The 20,566-nt window shown below is 41.2% G+C and overlaps 1 protein-coding gene across 2 annotated transcripts in view; it reads left to right on the forward strand.

The window, feature by feature from the left end:
• stet (stem cell tumor) overlaps positions 1–20,566 on the forward strand; it is a 361,467-nt gene that overhangs the window by 279,656 nt on the left and 61,245 nt on the right. The window lies entirely within an intron of this gene.

A 20,566-nucleotide genomic window follows, 5' to 3' on the forward strand; every position in this document is an offset into this window, starting at 1 on the left:
CCACGAGTTTTGTTCACTTTCAGTTTAAATTCAAATTAACTCTAATGTCTATACCAAATAGAAGGTAATATATAATATCTCGAATGTTTACTAAGACGATCGTTTTCTTTTCATTCTTCTGGCGAATACTTTATTCAAATATGTTTTCCTCACAATTTCAGTGCGTGGCACTTAGAGAATTAAAGGTATAAAGCCTTTTTTCCAGCTGAGCAGAGGTGCATCTCTTAAGCAGCCGGCGCGTGTCGTGGCATAGCGTGCTCTATGTCTGTTTAGCATGACGCGCACGCGAGCTTAACAACACGGTCGATACGGCACGCCCTTCGCCCGTACCGGCCGTGCCGTTCACCGGACCATCTTCCACTGTCCTATTAGATGGTACCTAATCACCACGTCATCTCGTACCGCCCCATCAAATGGTTCTTGTTCACCAGATCCTCCCCCGTTATTGTATCAGATAGTACACTTTACTGTCCTATCATACGGTTCCTGTTCACCTTTCCATTTGCTGCTGTCCTTTTATGTAGTTCCTGTTCATCGTTTCAATTCCTGCATTCACTGTTCCATCTCCTACATTCTCACCGCGTAATTCATCCCCAACGTTGCATTTCCTGTAGTTCCATTGTATGGTTCCTGTTCGACACTGCCTTTTCTTTTACTGCCCTAGTATATCGTTCCTGTTCATGGAGCCATACCTTAGAGTTTGTTTAAATTATTTGGCTTTAGATCAGCGTCATACCAAACAGCCATGTTGATATTGCATAATGCTGGTTTAAACTTTACAATTCACTGATTATATTTAAATATATACATATGGCAAATTATCACATTATAATTACATAAATATCCACATAAAATCATTCTAATTTTTAGGCGAGTTTCTATTAAATAGTTCCTAATAATACACTAGTGTCCAAAAGTTAAGCATAATCACTAAGTTAGGCCATATTGCCTGATAGGAATGTCGGACGGATTGCTGAGCAAACGGAAGCTGACTCACACACCATATCTCACACAACTTGTCCAAAAAAAAAAAAAGTTTCAGAAAGGTTCTGATAGCTAAGGAACACCTTTGACAACAACTAACAAAACGTGGCAATGTCTTCCACAACAAAATATGCTGTTGATAGGGTGTATGGTAACCCCTAACCCCCTAACGGCCACACATGCTTCGCAGCGACGTGGCATGCTCTCTGTCAGATGGTCCAAGAGCTATTATGGCAGCCGATCCCATTCTTCCGAAAGGGCAATGCGAAGGTCTTGGAGGGTCCCTGGTGGAGGCTGACGGGATGCAAATCGCCTCCCCAATGCATCCCAGGCATGTTCTATAGGATTCAGATCCATTGACCTCGCTGGCCAGTCCATGTGATTAATGTCTTCCGCAGCCAGAAAGTCATCCACCAGAGCAGCGCGGTGCGGTTGGGCATTATCATCCATTAAGAGGAAGTCTGGACCAACCGCACCTCTGAAGAGTCGAATATATGGTCTCAGTACATCATCCCTGTATCTCCGAGCGTTAACAGTGTTCCTCGGATCACCCATGAACATGTGCAGGTCCGTACGGCAATTCAACATGATGCCGCTCCACATCATGACGCCACCACCACCATACTGGTCCCGTTCCGCGATGTTCCTCTGGTTATATCGGCTACCGGATTAATGTGCGACAAGAATCGCCCTGCAAACTGAAGCGGGATTCATCTGTGAAGAGCACATGCCTCCATTCATTCATGGTCCAGTTTCGATGTTGACGGCTCCACAGTAACCGGGCCCGTCTCTGTGCTGGAGTGAGCGGGACGCACATCGCTGTACGTCGGGCAAACAGCCCTGGTGTTCTGAGCCTCCGGTGCACAGTTTACCGGGAAACGGCAACCCCTGAGAGGCAACCCCTGAGACTGCTGCAAGCTCAACCGACAATATTGTCTTGCAGGTGCACTCCGATTTCGTCGGGCGGTTAAGACCAGATATCGATCCTGCTGTGGGGTGGTTACCCTTGGTCGACCTGATACTGGCCTACGACTAACATCTCCTGTGTCTCTAAATCATTTCCAAAGCCTGAAAATGACACTTTGTGGCACGTTCAAGGATACGGTGGCTTCGGTCTGTGTCTGGCCTGCTTCCAGGCGCCAGAGTATTCTACCCTGCAAAACGGGGTCCAAATGGCATCGTTGTGCCATTACGTTGCCACGTTCACCACGAGGCCACACTCCGCACACTATAACAGGGCAAACACGACTGAGAGAATATGGGCCGCAGGCACTGGCTGTGTTTACCTTGGGGCTACGCCGTTAGTGAAAGCAGGGAACACTCCATTCCCATACAGAGCGAACACGTAGGTTGGTAGGTGCATACGTCTTTGCGATTTGCGGTCTATTTCCTGTTGCCCTGGCTTACTCGTAACTTATGCTTAACTTTTGGACACTATTGTAGTATATACTTTTTTATCTTCAGTCGCCAGTAGTGTACTGATGCAGGTTGGTAACTGTTGCTTAGCGTGGATCAGAGATGTAATCAACACATTTTGCTGTTTGTGGTAATGAGCGCGTTCAAAAAACAGATGATTTAGGTTCTGAATCGACTGGCCATCGCACGCACAGTATGGTGTGTCCACTGCAATGATACGATAAAGGTGACTTCCGAAACTTCCATTATTGAATCGCATTCGAGTGATTGTCGACATAAATCGTCGTTGAGTACTCCATTGTGCGAACCAAGGATATCGCGGGGAATTCTGTTCGATCATTGAGTAATATTTACTTTTACGGTCCTACCTTACAGTTCCATTGTACAATTCCAGTTCTCCGTTCCATTTTGCACTGTCCCATCATGTGATTCCTGTTAAGTGTTCAGTCTTTTACTATCGCAGCATTAGGTACTTCTTCACTGTTCTACTTTTCCATTATATGATTCCTGTTCACTGTTCCATCTGCTTTTGCCCCATATTCTCACTGCTCCACCGTACAGATCCTGACCGAGCAAAGTGGCTGTGCGGTTTGGGTCACGTAGCTATCAGCTTGCATTCTTTACAGATAGTGGGTTCGCACCCTACTGTCGACAGTCCTGAAGATAGTTTTCCGTAGTTTCCCATTTTCACACCAAGCAAAGGCTGGGGATTTACCTTACTTACTCGTAAGGCCACGTTCACTTCCTTCCCACTCCTAGCACTCTCCTAACCCATCGTCGCCATAAGACCTGTGTGGCTGCGTCGTAAAGAAACAAAAGTACAAATGCTGTCCTCGGTTACAGAGTGGGCTTCAACTGGCCCGACAGCTCTTCACCCTGACCGACCTACCGAGCAGAGGAGGGGTGGCCACGGCTCTGCCGTGGCTCTACGCCTCTGTATTCGAGAGATGGAGAGGGGCTGATCCCTACCGTCGGCTGTCCTGTGAATGGCTTTCCGTGGTTTTCCATTCTCTTGAACTAAGGCTAATGCTGGGACAGTTCCTAATATAGGCCACGACCGCCAACCCCGTCCCTCACCTTTTCCACACATCTCCTTCACCGTAACAAATCTCCTGTCCCGAGAGACGTTGTCACCGTCTAAGAGGCCCGCCTCCCTCCTTCAGGGGATGAATGAAAACACTGATTAATAGTATAAGTCCTGTTCACTGAGACATCGCATACTGTCCTCTTAGGTGATCATTGCATCGTTTTCTCATTTCACATTTCAGTACTGCAAGTTCCAAAGAATAGTCATAGAATTTAGAAACTTTTGAAAAGCTACTACACTGTGTGTACTACACCGGTGGTGTATAATGGTCATGTTGGAGGAATCGCTGTGAATCTAGAAGTAGGAGGTGTGAAGTTGAGGCCACGCGGACTGTAGTCTGCTGGGGTTCAACAGAAATAGCCGGCGAGTGGAGTCGCGACATCGTGAGTCATGCTGCTACGTGGAGGTTCACAGCACCGGGATCGAGTTACTGTACTTATCTGACAACTTACATGCACAAGGTGTAATTGTATATCAGAATTACTTGATGGCTCAATTCCTCCCCATACAATCAAAATACTGCTGGTTTCTAAATATTCCAGAATAATTCACTTCCACTTGCCAGAAAGCAAACAGTGACTCTCGGAATTCTTCTTTCTTTGCCGTTATAATCGTATTGCCTTACATAAATTGACATCATTTTGTGATCCGTAAATTTGCATTCGTCTTTCAGATCATCATCGTTTTCATTCGTTCATAAGCTTGAGATACTTGTGATGCGTGCATTTGTATTCCTGAATTTCTGAAGCTATTCTCAAACAAAACGTTCTGCAGTGTACTTCCTGTGGATCACAAACGTTTGCAAGATGTTCCACACAAGAGTATTTATGGCTAAATATGTAACATTGGTAAAACAAAGAAGCATAACGGTACGGCAGAAAAATTATATAACTACTATTGCGGATATTACAGAACAAAACGATAAAATAAAATTTCGGTGGACCATCCCTTGTGGCTTTCTCACTCGTAATCGCATGGGTACATGTTTGTACTACCGTGTACGCGCGACCTTGTGACTCACCCTATATACAATACAGGAAAAAAAGGAAAGAAACTTGTAAAATAATAAGAAATTAAGAGAGAAGACAAGAACTAAACAGGAAGGTCCAATTATTGCAGCCATTGAATAGCCGTCCTTGATACATTAAAAACAAGGAAATTCTTTTTTTTTAATTTACTTCCTTCAATGTCTTTGATTCCCACATGTCTTCTCAAGTGATCTTCATTTACTACACAATTAAACATATTAGGATAATTAAATATTTAAGAAAGCTGGGTCTTGACAGACAGACGTTGTCAACGAATTTGTTTCAGCTATGTGAAACAAGAAAATGTAAATATAGTTTTGTCTCTGCCACTGGTCGAAGTTTAAAAATTCTCCAGGTATTTATCATTGTGGACAGTCTCTTAAGATCTTCCAGAGAGTAAAATTGCTTTACATTAAATCGTCATATGTCAAAGGCACGGCAAACCAATCACAGTGCCAGATATTTATAGATATTACAAAGGAAAATGGTTCACTTCGGTGGTCCCAACTTCCTCAAAATATCTCTGAAGTCAGCGCGTTCTAAAATTGCTGGCGTGCTCACCTACCGCGGAGCTGGAGGTGAACATTCCAGGTGGTGGGATCAACTTACGTAACATTATTTGGACATTGAACTCTTTACCTCTAAGGATTCCCGGCTTCAAGCCTATTAGAAACTCTCTGAATATGTCTTTTGTCACTGCGGTACTTCCGAAGTCCAATAATTTAAATCTTTCGGAGATTTAAATTGGGTAATTTCGTAATGCTTATATTTATCTCTGGATGAATGCGATAATTTTAAATGTGTGTATTGATACAAGCTAGAGCAGAATCTGATTCTAAGATTTGTCAATTTCCTTTATGATTCGGGGAGTATGAATTTTGTTCAGGAATGGAAGATGCTGAATGATTGTATCAGTTTCCGATCATTGCCTAAGTGAGTTATGGACAATGTTCCTCAGAGGGTCAGTAGTCCGCCATAAGAGGTCTGATTCAGTGATCAAAGCAGTTGGAAACTACTCCCACTCCTCAACCTATGTTCTGTATCTCATAGCAACGAACACCCGAGTACGCCTCTGAGGTTGAGAGATTTGTGTCGCATTTGGAAACACCCAGGAGCTCAATATTAATGGAATAGCAAAGAATGGTCTCCAGAAACACTTTCACATGTATTCGCATAATTATTGCTTCCTATATAAGCTCCCAATCACGTGAAAATCATTATAAAATGTCGTCAGAATTAGAACGAATGTATTTATATATTTATGTATCTATCACATGGCACAGTCCCGAACATATTTAATAAGAAATAACAGTGAATAACGTACAATACCGAAGTGGCATCCGATACAGAATAAGCAACAAAAACAAAGAAAAGGATAACTATGCAAAACTGACGATCATTGAAGTGACAAACGGTTGTACGCGCTGTGAAGTTAGACGCCGGACATTTTGAAAAAAAATGCGTATATTATTGTCTATTATGTCGTTTCTAATATTCTCAGCCTTACCCTGACGGAGATTTTCGTCCTAAGTTATCCGAAAATTGTTGTATTTCGACCCCTCTATGGGCTGCTGCAGTTTACGCGCGACCTTATGATTCATCCTATATACAAAATAGGAAAAACTAAAGAAACTTGGAAATGGATAAGAAACACTGTACACAAATTAAGAGAGAAGACAAGAACTAAACAGGAAGGTCCAATTATTGCAGCCACTGAATAGCCGTCCTTGATACATTAAAAACACGCAATTTATTTTTTTAAATATAGTTCCTCCAATGTCTAGTTTCCCACATGTCTTCTCAAGTGATCTTCATTCACTACAGAAGTAAACATATTAGGATAATTAATTATTTAAGAAAGCTGGGAATTTCAAAACATTCGTTATTACATTGTATGATGTATTGAAGAAACGTACCGGTTTGCTTGTTGTGGATAACCAATGGAACTCGAAAAATGCATGTAACCTAGAGACTGTGCTGAAGTTATTGTCTTTACAGCTCTTATTCAGCCCATTTATGTACTACACAGTTCAAAAAAATTAGAGGAACATGCCATGCTCCACAAAACAATATCTCACACCCAGGTATATTACCAACTAAACCTTTATTCTTTAACGTTGAAGTATACAAAAGAACATCGATGGATTCGCGTTCATTTTCAGAACACAAACGGAAATGTCCAAATAGGGGCGAAAACAAAAGTGATAAGTCCTCCAGGGTGGATTTTTATCTCAGTTGGAGAGCTTCAATATGGTGTAATGTCCTCCACGAGCTTATATCACGGCTTGGCACCTGCGTGGCATGCTCCGTATAAGTCGACGGAGTTAACGTTGCGGTATCAGGTTCCATTCTTCAATGAGAGCCTGTTCGAGGTCTTGGAGAGTCTGTGGTGGAACAGGATGCCTACGAACACTTCTGTCAAACCTTATCCCACACATGCTTGATGGGATTAAGGTCGGGACTCACTGCTGGCCATTCCATCTCTTGTATGTCCAGTTCTCGCAAGACAGATCTGGTAACGCACGCTGCATGAGCCCTGGCATTGTCGTGCATGGGAACGAATTCAGGGCCAACACCGTATGTAGCAACCAATTGCTGTAGCAGTATCTGCTCGATGTACCCCGCAGCGGTAAGATTACCACGGAAGGCGACAAGATACGTACGGCCATCAATACTGATGCCACCCTACACCATAACAGAACCTTGTCCAAATCGGTCGCCTTCCTGGACAACATTTGGCATGTACTTCTCAACATGACGACTCCATACATGTTGACGTCAATCACGCTGTGTCGGGGGAAATCTGGACTCGTCTGTGAACAACACAGGTCTCCATTGGCGAAGTTGCCAGTTGACGTGGGTACGGGCAAACAGAAGGCGAGCTGCGCTATGTTACTGCGTTAAACGGGCCACTCGAACAGGACGTCTGGGTCGTAAGGATACTTCTCTTAACATGTTCCTTACTGTCTGGTCAGACACCGTGACTCCCGTGACCCTCCTGAGGTCTTGTTGCATTTCTCTGGTAGTTGCTGAACGACGCCGCAACTCACAGATGGTCAAATATCGGTCATTCTGTGTGGTTGTCGCGTGTCCACGACCTTGTCCAACCCCCCTTGTGCACTGGCCTGTCTCATTGTAGCGATTCCACAAGCGTTGAATAACATTGAGACATTGAGATCCACAGCAACACGACGTAAAGTCCATCCTTCCTGGATCAAAGTGACGGCCCTTGCGACTTGAACTTCGTTAAGATGTCTCATGGGATGTGCTGCTTTACGTACAACGTGCTCAAATGACCGCAGTAGTCTGTATACCTCACAACGACACACGGACGCACCGCTATTCACTTTGTTTTGAGGGGCCATCTGACAGTTTAATGCATGGCTACGCCTACAGATCGAGTATAACTTCGATTTGACATACCCTGGAGCTAAGGTCTCAAGGTATGCTGAACTACCATTGGAACCCAATTTACCAAATTAACGTTTACATACCAGACGTTACAAAACATGTTCCCCTAATTTTTTAACTGTGTATTTAAAACGTAAAAATTGGCCGGCAAGCTTGCCATCCATCAAGATTAAACACTGTACGAAAAGTTATTCTCGCCCTGAATGGTGCTTGTGCCGCGGGACAGTATTTAATCGACAAGACCGTCACGTAAGGCTTTTTGCACAAGTAACGATTTATAGATAAGAGTCCTATGATTATGGTTTACTTTCATTTTAAGTACCTAATAGCAAGACAATCTATCCTTACCGATTTAAACTGATCACATACAAAAGGAACACAATGCCTGGTATGGGAGTATAATAAAGGAGCCAGTGGGTTTATTCGCAAATTATCTAAATTCCACCAGGGTATATTCATATAAACAAATTCAACCTTAGAATTCTTAAGAGTATGAAATTTTGCCTTTAGGGGTGCGATAGCTGAGTGGCATTGTTACTGGTAGGGCTATTCTCGATCGAATCTTGGCCAACGCATGTGAGAATTAAAAAATGAAAAATTACGCACTTGCTTTTCGGATTATAGGCTACGTGATGGCTATGATCACAAAATCAACAGTCACGTGAAGCTACAAACTTCCTTGCATTAATTATGTCTCGATAAGATAAAACGTGAAATGTTACTTAATACAAGATAGGATCGAAACGCGTCAGCAGATAATAAACATTACGTGACCTAATATCCCCAAATTAAGTATTATAACGTCATTTAGTAGTCGTGAAAGTCTGCGCATTAAGTTAATCTTAAAATTGTTTGCGAAATCTTGAAACAATACGATCCTGAGTGCGATTTGGTATACATTATGATTACATAATACTGTAACTGTTTATCATTGACCAGATTATACCAGATAATAACATGTGAAATGAGATGAGTCCGACTCGTTGGCTGAATGGTCAGCGTACTAGCCTTCGGTTCAGAGGGTCCCGGGTTCGATTCCCGGCCGGGTCGGGGATTTTAATCGCTTGTGATTAATTCTTCTGGCTCGGGGACTGGGTGTATATGTCCGTCCCAACACTCTCCTCATCATATTCAGACAACATACTACACTACCAACCACCACAGAAACACGCAATAGTGCTTACATCCCTCCATAGAGGGTTGGCGTCAGGAAGGGCATCCGGCCGTAAAAACAGGGCCAAAGGGAAAAGCGGCAGGAAAAGAAGAAGAAGAAGAAGAAGAATAACATGTGAAATGAGAGCGGCACCATTATGTTTATCATCACCTTTACCAACGAGATTTAGATTCTCAGTAAAAATAATAAAATAAAAGCGGACGAAACTGAGCACCGTAAGGCTCTGAAACAAATTACATTTGTGGCTCTTCCAAGTCGTGAAGACGGGCGTATCTAGCTGATGTGCAGGTATGGCAGTCAAATGGTCAGTGAAATGACTTCTTCAGTTTTGTCGCTTCGTATTTTATTGAAAAGCCGTCGACGACTAAGTTTTCAGTACTGTAGGGAAAAGAATAAGTGTTGGACCAAGTGAGTTGGACGAAAATATATATGACAGAAAGAATCCGAGGCTCAGCTTGGACTTCGTAATTGTAACACGCATTTTGTGATCCTGGAAATCCTTCAAACCAGCGGAGTGACTTAGTTGGTTAGAGGCTGGCCTCTATGCTTGAGCTTACCTGATCGTATCCCAGTGCTCTTATTTGACATCTAGGGTACTTAAATGTGAGCTACCTACGTTACTATGTTTACTATTTCGTTAAAGACCCTATTTATGTCAAAATTCAGTCCACCCTAAAATCTACAGTACTTCGACATACAGCATTACTTTTTTTTTTTTTTATTTACTGTACATGCTCTCTGCATGCTCCACTACATGAGTAGTACTACATGCACTTACAATGGATTTCCTAACAAATGCACAAACATAAATTACATTTGAATAATTAAATTTCTAGATGACTGTTAATATTATCAATATCAGTCTTTCTTTTTCCTGAGAGTTTGAAAGTCCAGAGTATTAACAAATTTGGAAAATTCCTTTAAATACTTTTTTAATAGCACAGATTTCTGCATTGGCCAATTGTCATCTCTTTTAACACTATTTATCAAGAATTGCCTGAAATTTTTCACTTCACTGCACTCGAAAATTATATGATCTATTGTCTGAGGGCTGCTGTTACAGGAACACTCGGAGTTACGTATAATTTTAAGTCTGTATAAGTACGAAGCAATATTTCCATGTCCAGTCAGTATTGTTGTCATATTTGGTGTTAAGTTGATTTTGGATTTTAATCTGCCTGAGACTGTTGGAAAGAATTCATTTATTATTATTATTATTATTATTATTATTATTATTATTAATTTCCATTTGAGGTCTGAGTGGCTCAGCCTGTAGAAACGCTGGCCTTCTGAGCCCAAGTTGGCGGGTTCGATTCCGGTCCAGCCCGATGGTATTTGAAGATGTCGAAGATGTCGGCAGATGTACAGGCTCGTAAAGGAACTCAAGTGGGGCAAAATTCCAGCAAGTAGGCGTCTCTGAAAACCTTCAAAAATTGGGATGTGTGTGTATTTTGTGTACTCAGACCGAAAGCTGGTTGGATCCTGAACTGCTGGCCTGTAGGGAAGGTGGTCAAATTGGTGCCAACTAAAAGATTGAACGAGTGCTTTCGTTTGAACAGCATATAGTGATTTTCACTTCTATTTCAGCACCTGAAGGGGTTCATTAGGGGCAGACGTTTTCAAAGAGACAATTAGGAAATGATTTTCCTCAAAGGTGGCAGACTTCAACGTTGAAAGTCTATAAAACTTCTCCCACGCAAGACAGGTGTTTCAATAAGTATGAAAATTATGTGCAAACGTAGCTGAAGGTACGTGAAGAGAAATAAAAAATGAATGAGGCCTAATCGATAACGATAGTGGTTTTTATTGATTGGCAAACTGCCCTCAATTAAAAAATAACACTCACATTATTATTATTATTATTATTATTATTATTATTATTATTATTATTATTATTATTATTATTATTATTATTATTATTATTGTTATTATTATTATTATTATATACAACTTTTTTTACGTTGCACCTACACAGATAGGTCTCTTGTGACGACGATGGGTTAGGAAAGGGCTAGGAGTGGGATGGAAGCGGCCAAGAATCCAGTATTTTCCTGGTGTGAAAATGGGAAAGCACGGAAACAATCTTCAGAGCTGCCGACAGTGGAATTCGAATCCATTACCTTCCGAATGCAAGCTGATGGCTACGTTATTATTATTATTATTATTATTATTATTATTATTATTATTATTATTATTATTATTATTATTATTATTATTATTATTATTATTATTATTATTATTAAGTCTTGTGGAAGCGATAAATATCGAGAGAACAGTTCGTCCCATGTTTGGCTTACAGGTTAGAAGTCTCAACTCAGTGAATGAGCTTGTGGCAGGCGGCCTTACCACGCATGCGTTCCTCACGCCCGTCCCACCCCGCCCCACTTCTTCAGTCGGCACTTCGACAGGAATCCCCCCCTGTAATTAATAATTAAGTTCCGTTTTTCTTTCTCAGATAACATCTGTAGACGTTGTTTATAGTACATTGTTGTAAACAGCAACAGGTCCATATTTTGAAACACATCTTTATTTATTTCCTTCTTTTTATTTTCATCCTAGTTATTTCTGCTCAGAAGCGCGGAAAGGTCGGAATCGGTTGTTAAACTTCCCCCAGCAGAGAAAAGTCGAGTTGCCTTTAACTTGAGACCGCTATTTCTAGGTTGACCAAGTCTCCTTCGCTGCCAAGCTCTGCTACTTTGTTACCGCTCCAGAAAATTCGACGCAGACTCGCGGCTAATTCTACACTGACACACAGTAACTGAAGTGCATTAAGACACTATTTGCTCAACTTCGAAAAAAGGTTGGTATTTGCCTTTCCCTTTTGACCTCTCTCCTTCTGTTGTCTGAGAATCTTGAGATTCACTGGATGTAAATGCTGGGATTGTCGATGAACTCCCACGTTTATACCACAAGAATAAAGTTTTCTGACCATGTTTCAAGTACCCAGAACTGATGACGACTGTGTCCTTACATCTTGACCGATGATAGTCATTGTTTGAGTGGCATTATCAAAGTCATTGCATACGGAACGAGTAGACTTTCATTCCCAGCGGTTTGCCATTTTCACACCAAGCAAATGCTGGGGCCGAACCTTAATTAAAGCGACGGTAGCGTCCTTTCCACTCCTATCCCTTTCCTATCCCTATAAGAACTATCTGTGTCGGTGCGACGTAAAGCAAATTGTAAAATAAAAAAGTAAGAAAAACAGTTTCGCTCCCATGAAGAATGGGGAGTAGTAGTAGTAGTAGTAGTAGTAGTAGTAGTAGTAGTAGTAGTAGTAGTAGTAGTAGTAGGATGTCTACCTCTTCGTTATGTTTTCTGATACGGGGTCTGCGATGAGGTGAGATGCAATTATAAGGTGTGTTTGTATGGTCGGATGTCCTTTCTGATGCCAACCTCAGTTTAGGTGAAAATGCAGATGAAATGAATGAAGGTGAATGAAATTGGGTCATGAGGTGGAAAGTATAGTCCCGGTATTTATCTGCAAGTGAAAATAGGAAACCACGGAAAACCATTCTCAGGACAGCCGACGGTGGGATTCGAACCCACTCGTCTTCCAAATGCAGAGCTTAGCTCCATAGCTGTAGCGCGTAAACACGCGCGCATACTCCGATCAAATATTAATAAAAATATTATCTAAATCTCAGTTCGCTCCAAGCAGTCTTAAGAGGTGCCGGAATTTTGGTTTGAAAATGGGGGTTTCTTTTCGACACTGGTTTCTCTACATTAAAACTCTTGTAAATGAGAACTGAATGCACTGGTGTTCGGTCCCGTAACATTGAACACAGTCTGCAAAGATAGTCTTGCAACAGAACTACTCAACCGGTCATCGATTTTTTTTTAAAAAAGAGGGGAGATTCTTAAGAGGCAGGATCCGAGGACTCGTCAATATAATACTGCCGGCGTCGAATTCCAGCCTAGTGTTAGTCAATTTACTGACACGTAAAAGAACGCCTGCTGGACTTACAACACTTTGGTGACTCGGAAAACCGTATAGGTTGTTAATGGAACGTAAAATAATAATAATAATAATAATAATAATAATAATGGTTTTCAAGAAAGGCTGAAGTTGAAGACGGGAATGACGTGGACGGAGGAAAGAAAAGAGGAACACCAGCAACGAATGAAGGAACACTGGGCAAAGATCAAAGCCCGAAGAAGACAGTTAAAATAAAGTGGTCCTTAGATGTTGGTTTTATTTTTTTTCTTCTTTACGTCGCACCGGCACAGATATGTCTTACAGCCTAGGATTTGTAAGGAAGCGACCGTGGCCTTAACTGAGGTACAGTCCCGGCATTTGCCTGGTGTGAAAATGGGAAACCACGGAAAACCATCTTCAGGGCTGCCGACAGTGGGGCTCGAACCCACTATCTCCCGATTACTGGATACTGGCCGCACTTAAGCGACTGCAGCTACTGAGCTCGGTGGTCCTTAGTAAGCCGATTATTATTATTATTATTATTATTATTATTATTATTATTATTATTATTATTATTATTATTATTATTATTATTATTATTATAATATCAGTGGTAGTCGTTGATCGCGTAATCGCGCGTAGTCTCTTCCAGTGCACGAGCAGCCTCATTTTACGTATCAGAGTTACTGTATCGTGGAATTCGATCCACTGCCGCACGTTCCGCGCCCGTAATAATTTTCTCAGCCCACGTGAATTTTCTCTAGCCTTATTGCCTCCTATATCACATATACTAAAAGAAGATAGCATATTATTCACTCAGGAACCAGGATGTGGCTTATACATGAAAATGGACAAAATTTTGCACTACTTTCCTGTGCTAATTATTTTAACAATAAAGTTATTGTATTTTATCCCACTTACTACTTTTTGACAGTTCTTGGAGACGCCTAGGTGCCAGAATTTTGTCCCGAAGGAATTCATTTACGTCCCAGTAAATCTATCAACACGTGGCTGACGTATTTGAGCACCTTCAAATACCACCGGAATGAGTCAGGTTCGAACCTAATAATTTTAGAATTAAGTGCAGTTAATAGCAAATCTGAAAAATTTTTAGGAACGCCATTGCTACGAAGAACTGTCGAAGATTTTCTAACTGTGTGATGGTTGAAGGTGATTGACTCCCTCTACTTACTGAGATTAGTACAGTGCATGCGCGGCTTATGAGAGCGTGGAAGTGTATATTAGTCACGCCTTTGTAGCGTAACCGGAAAAATGTATGCAGTTACTGACTGAAACATCTTCGCACTAATTGTTACTGTAGTGGACTCCCATGAGAGGAAGAAAGTTGTTGTTCTCTTTGAAGATGAAGAAACTTCTCAGAAGATGATGAAACGAGTCCTTGATTTTTTAACTGTGTTTTTTTGTTGTTACTAATATCTACAATACATCAAACTATGAAAGTAAAAATGCATTTAATGTGTTTATGAATTCTGTTTACATTTTGTGCTGTCTTCTCACTGAAGGTTCGCAACCATCACTGAGTATTTTTTTCTTATTTTACGCTTCTCGTATCAGAGTTGCTGTATCGTCGAATTAATCACATACACTAAAGAGACTACATATCATTCACTTGGAAACCAGGATAAGGCCTATACACAAAAATTAAAATGGAATGTTTTGTGAACAATTACAGAATTCCTCAAAATCGTTTCTCTTGTTTTATTTTAGGGGAATGAAACTCCTTAGTTACCTGCTCGGAGTAATTAATGTATGAATTACGTCTCATATCTAAAGGGTGAATTTCTGCACTTAAAATATAGGGTCTGGCAAAAACAATCTACCACTTTCAAAGGTGTAGTTCGTACTTCCCCGCAGTGAGGATGAAATAGAGCGGGGCAGGTTGTAGCAGAAAAGATGCCATTTCGTAAGTATGGAGCGTTGAACCTCTGTTCGTCTCACTTTTGTGCATGGGGCGTATTTATAAAGGAAACGACAGTGTGGAGCTATGCAGTGGAAATTTCGACGGCAGTTAACATTAGGAGACACTGAATAGTACCGGAACGGCAATACAATTCGTAGGTTGGTCGATCAATTCCGTGCTACTACATGTACCACGAAGAAGCAGCTATCGTGAAGGCAGAGGACAGTATAGACGTCAAAAAACATTAGGAGGGTAAGTAATGCTGTTGACAGGTATCTTTCGTTCAGAAGGCAGATATGGTGCAGCTTTATGCATGGCAGATGGAAGTGTAAGCTACATTTTTCATAACGATGTAACTTACCACCCTTACAAAATGCATGTGACTCATAAATTATCGGAGTTTGACTACACCTCCTGGAAACAGTTTAGTGCAGATTTTATCGAGCTGTTGAATGAGGACAAAGGGGTGGTGTTAATTTTCAGGGAGAGAGAATAGACCCAATTCGTTTTGCTGACGACACAGCAATAATAGCGGAGAGTGAAAACAATTAACGACAATGCTGGAAGTAATGAATAGTAATTTTACATATGGATATACAGTAACAAGAAAATAAATTCAGAAAAAAAACGAAAGTAATGGTGATAAGTAAGCAACAAAGAAAAATAAAGATAGCTCTGCGCAAGAACCAGTTTAGTAACGCTGAAGAGTTTTCTTGCTTAGGGAGCAAAATAACAGCTGATAACCGAAGTAAGAGAGATATGGTCAGTAGAATTATCCAGGCAAAAGATAACCTTCAGTAAAAATAGAAAGCTCTTCAGATCTAAAAATATCAGCTTAAAACTGAGGAAACAATTATTAAGACATTTATTTGTATGGAGCGTATTTCTGTACGGAAGTAAGATCTGGACACTAGGGATGGCAGAGAGGATAAGGTGCTACAATGTTGCTACAGACGAATGCTGAGAATTCCTTGGACAACTTACTAAGAGGGAAGTATTGGAAAGATATCGATGAAGAAAAGAAGAAATACATGTTTTGGAAATATAATCAGACATGAGAGTTTACTAGCCTTCATCCTGAAGGGCTCTGTGGAAGTAAGAAATCGTAGGGAAAGGCCTCGACTGGAATATATTGGTCAAATGGTGGAGGAGCTGGGATGCCAGTCTTACATAGAACTGAAGAGAAAGACACAAAACCGGAACCTTTGGAGAGCTGCTGCCAAACTGTAGTAGAATGAGAATAGTGAAATTCTTCCCAACTTTTCAGACGAACCACACTTTGAGCTGTCAGGTCACGCCTATAAACAGAATCTTATTTGATTTTAATCAAATTCGTTACATCAACATTCAGAATTCATGCGAGCTGGAGCTAAGTGAAGCAGAGTTAATTTGGCGGAGATAGCCGCAGTCGAGACTGGAAGCACAGTTTAATAAGTTGTGCTAGGAACTTCAGAAGGTAAACAGCCTTCTTTGGCGAGTATAGAAAGCGCTCTTTTCAGAGATAGTACGAAGAGTGTACCTTCCTGGTTAACTTCAAAATCTTAAATTTTAACTTGCATATTCATGACATGAACTCTACCTGCGTCGGAGCTGGTAAATTCCGCATCTCCATCAGCGTTCACAATTGGGAACATGCATCATTTTCAAAAATTTTTTTTTGGAAAGTACACCAATGAAATAGTACGTAAACGTATTACATTGTGGTATGTTGCCTTGTTTTCTACCATTAAAAAAATATTTAATAGTGCCTTTCCGCAAGGCGAGTGAAACGGCCTCTGACGTAAGCGGCGCGCTGTGACGTCACGATCCCGTATCGCATAGAGCTCTACCAGCCGTTGTGCATCAGCCGTTGCTAAAGCCGATTGTTTATTATTCATGATCGCGAATAACTTCAGAATGACAGAAGAAAGGTTCAAAACAGCACAATCAGACAATCTATCATGTGTAGATGTCATCATTCTTGAAAAATAGTGACTTTTGTGGCCGCAGAATTTCGCGGATAAAAAGCAAGTTTGTAAGTGGCATCTTTTATATACGTGCAATGTACTGTAACCCATAGTATTAGGATAACAACTGAACCTGGATAGATATCACATCACTTTCAACATTTCCTTCTAGACTGATTCCCCTATTAAAGAATAACATTACATTTTCGGGCTTTCAGCATTAGTAAAGTAAGAAATCGGATTTCAGCACTAACATAAACATATAGGTAGCATTATAGTACTAGTCCGCTTCTGTGGTGTAGTGGTTAATGTGTGCCATTCCCGGAGGCCCGGTTTCGATTCCCGGCTCTGCCATGAAAGTTGAAAACAAATAGTACGAGGGCTGGAACGGGGTCTACTCAGCCTCGGGAGGTCAACTGAGTAGAAGGGTTTCGAATCCCACCACAGCCATCCTCGAAGTGGTTTTTCGTATTTTCCTACTTCTCCTCCAGGCACCTAAGGCCACGGCCGTTTCCTTCCCTCTTCCTTGTCTATCCCTTCCGATCCTCCCATCCTCCAACAAGGCCCCTGTTGAGCATAAGAGGTGAGGCCTCCTGGGCGAGGTAATGGCCCTCCTCACCAGCTGCATCACCATACTCAAAGTCCCACGTTCCAGGGCACTGCCCTTGAAGTGGTAGAGATGAAATCCCTCGCTGAGTCCGAGAGAAAACCAACCCTGAAGGATAAACTGATTAAGAAAGAAAGAAAGAAGGAAAGAAAGAAAGATCATAGTACTATAGGGCTAAAATCTATCATTCCCAAAAAAATATATATTTATGGTTGGGACAACTGGCCTACTCACTTCCGGGGCCCATGAAAGAGAATTAAATATCTTTGTGGAGGGAAAAAGTTAAACATGATAAAGGTAAATATGACTTCATCTAGTTTTCACAAGTCGGGCTGAGTGGTTCAGACTGTTGAGGTGCTGGCCTTCTGACCCCAACTTGGCAGGTTCGATCCTGGTTCAGTCCGGTGGTAGTTGAAGGTGCTCAAATACGTCAGCCTCGTGTTGGTAGATTTACTGGCACGTAAAATAACTCCTGCAGGACTAAATTCCTGCACATCGGCGTCTCCGAAAATCGTAGAAGTAGCTAGCGGGGCGTGAAGCCAATAACATTAATTACATTTGGCTTTTAACAAGCTGAGCATATCAGGAAAGAAAAGTGTCCTGGTGACATTTTAGTCGTTCAATACAGGAATGTCTTTGGGTGCTGTGACTTTAATTTTTTTTTCTGTTTGCTTTACGTCACACCGTCACATAATGGCGACGATGGGACAGGAAAGGCCTAGGAATGGGAACAAAGCGGCCGTGGCCTTAGGTACAGCCTCAACATTTGCCTGGTGTGAAAATGGGAAACCACGGAAAACCATCTTCAGGGCTGCCGGCAGTGGGGTTCAAAACCCACTATCTCCCGGATGCGAGCTCACAGCTGCGCGCTCCTAACCGCACGGCCAACTCGCGCGGTATTTTTACCCTTCGGTTTATTGACTTGGCTTGTATAACCTAAAACTTAGGCTAAGTTGGATTATATTTTAAACACCTACATCACTATTTTCACCTGTGTGCAATTATGTTATTTATTTCATTAATATTATGATAATTATTATAATTGAGCATTGTTAACTTATAAGACTCCAACAGACAAGCATTGGTTTTGTGTAGTTATACATTTGTTAAATTCACGTCGTTTCCTTTCATGATGTACACGCCTATTCTTTGCTACATTATAGGGTATTTAGATATAGCCTAAATTTCTTTACCAATTAAGCTCTTCAATAAAGACATACATAACTGTCCCATGCCAAGATATATTGGTAGAATTAGAGCTGTCAAAATGGTTCATAACCCCTTTGATTTATTATCTTGACATGGATCACCCAAAACATAGGTTAGGTTTGGAGAATACTTTAATAATCAGCATTATTTAATGCACCGTTTATTACTTTCATATTCCAAGATGTAATTGAAGCATTTAAATAAAGCATCATACATTAAAATTTAAAGTTTTACCACTAGAACAGCTGACATGGAAAAGTGATTTGAAAATTCAAACAAATTCATCTTACGTTAAAATTTTCAAAAAAATAAACTGTAGACTTTTCCGATATATCACCAGCATTTCTCCAGCTCGCCAAAATCCATTTCTCCCTAGTTTTAGCGTCTTTGGAACGTTTATAAACAATTTGTTTGGGATGGTATGCGATGTGCTATTGCACATCGGAACTCTACACCATTTATAAGTTTTCTGCCTCACTGTCTGCACAGGATTCATTTTAAGTCTAAAATATACCACTCAGATTATTGTCCAATGTATAGACCTCGAATTTAACCATACTAGACACCAACGTAAAGTAGAAATACGCGAAGTGTATCCTGCTTCTCACAGCACACTGCGTGTTATTTCGTCTGCTAATTCAGTCAACCTGTACGATGACGTCAGGCCAATGAGATCGCGTACTTGCGTGACGTGACATTTTCGTAGATTTTTATCATGTTTGGAGTTATTATTTGTACATTCTGATCACATTTTTGAATTCTGCATGCAATTTTGTATCAGATTAGCATATTTTTAATTAAAACCCCGGATCATGCATGTTCCCTATTCCATGGAAAATTGCATCTATCTTCTGTAGAGCATCGCTTATAGAGAATGCTTTTGGTGTGGTTTTGCTCATTTAACTTATATACGTTGTGATTTCAGGATGACCTTGCTTCGTACGAGGGAGAGTGGAATTAAAATTTTAAAAATGTAAAAGCAAACGCCATCCAAGTACTCTCGTAACAATGGCCGCCTCACTTTAGCCGTGCAGGAAAAAAAGTAGTGGTCTTTTATTCGATTTTTGAATAGTGCAGGAATGAAACGTATCGAAATGGTTCGAAGAATGACTATTCCGTCTGGTGATGGAAATTTGTCACACTTGACAATGCTCACTCCCATATTTCCCGCGCAACAGTTGTGACCACCCAAGACTGTATTTTCAGTGTCTTCCATATTCTCCCGACATCGCCCATAGTGATTAGCGCACATTTGGGCCACTCAGAGGCACTGGGAAGTAACGCGTTCCGTTCGAATGAATATGTAGGACGCAGGCGGTGCACGAGTGACTGTGCAGCGGTCCAAAGGATTTATCTAGAGAAATCCATGCACATTATAAGGGTTGGAGGACTTGCATTGAACGTAACGAAGACTACGTAGAAGAGTGATACCACTTTCACTCGATAAAATAAACTGAAAACTAATTTACGGTTTTAATTTGAGTCTTCTACATACACAGTATCTCTTGGCCATCGCATTTGGGATAATAGCGTAAATTCCGTACATTAAAGGAATGCTTTTCGGTTTCTTCCGCGCCATCTCAAGTTGCCCTTCAGCCACTACCGGAGTGGCCCAGTGCTCTTCATAATTATACATCAAATCCGTGGTAGAGTGTCGGCCTCCGGATCCCAAGATAGCGGCAGAGGCAGTCGGATTTTTGAAGGGCGGAAAAAAGTCCATTCGACAGTCCATGTCGTACGATGTCGGCATGTAAAAGATCTCTGGTGATACATTTGGTATTTACCCGACAAAATTCATTAAATCTCAGCCATAGTCGCCCAAGAGAGATCCGGTTTACTCCCTCTGCCATCTAGTGGGCCTTGA

The sequence above is a fragment of the Anabrus simplex genome, chromosome 6 (genome assembly GCF_040414725.1).
Source record: "Anabrus simplex isolate iqAnaSimp1 chromosome 6, ASM4041472v1, whole genome shotgun sequence".
Taxonomy (NCBI): domain Eukaryota; kingdom Metazoa; phylum Arthropoda; class Insecta; order Orthoptera; family Tettigoniidae; genus Anabrus; species Anabrus simplex.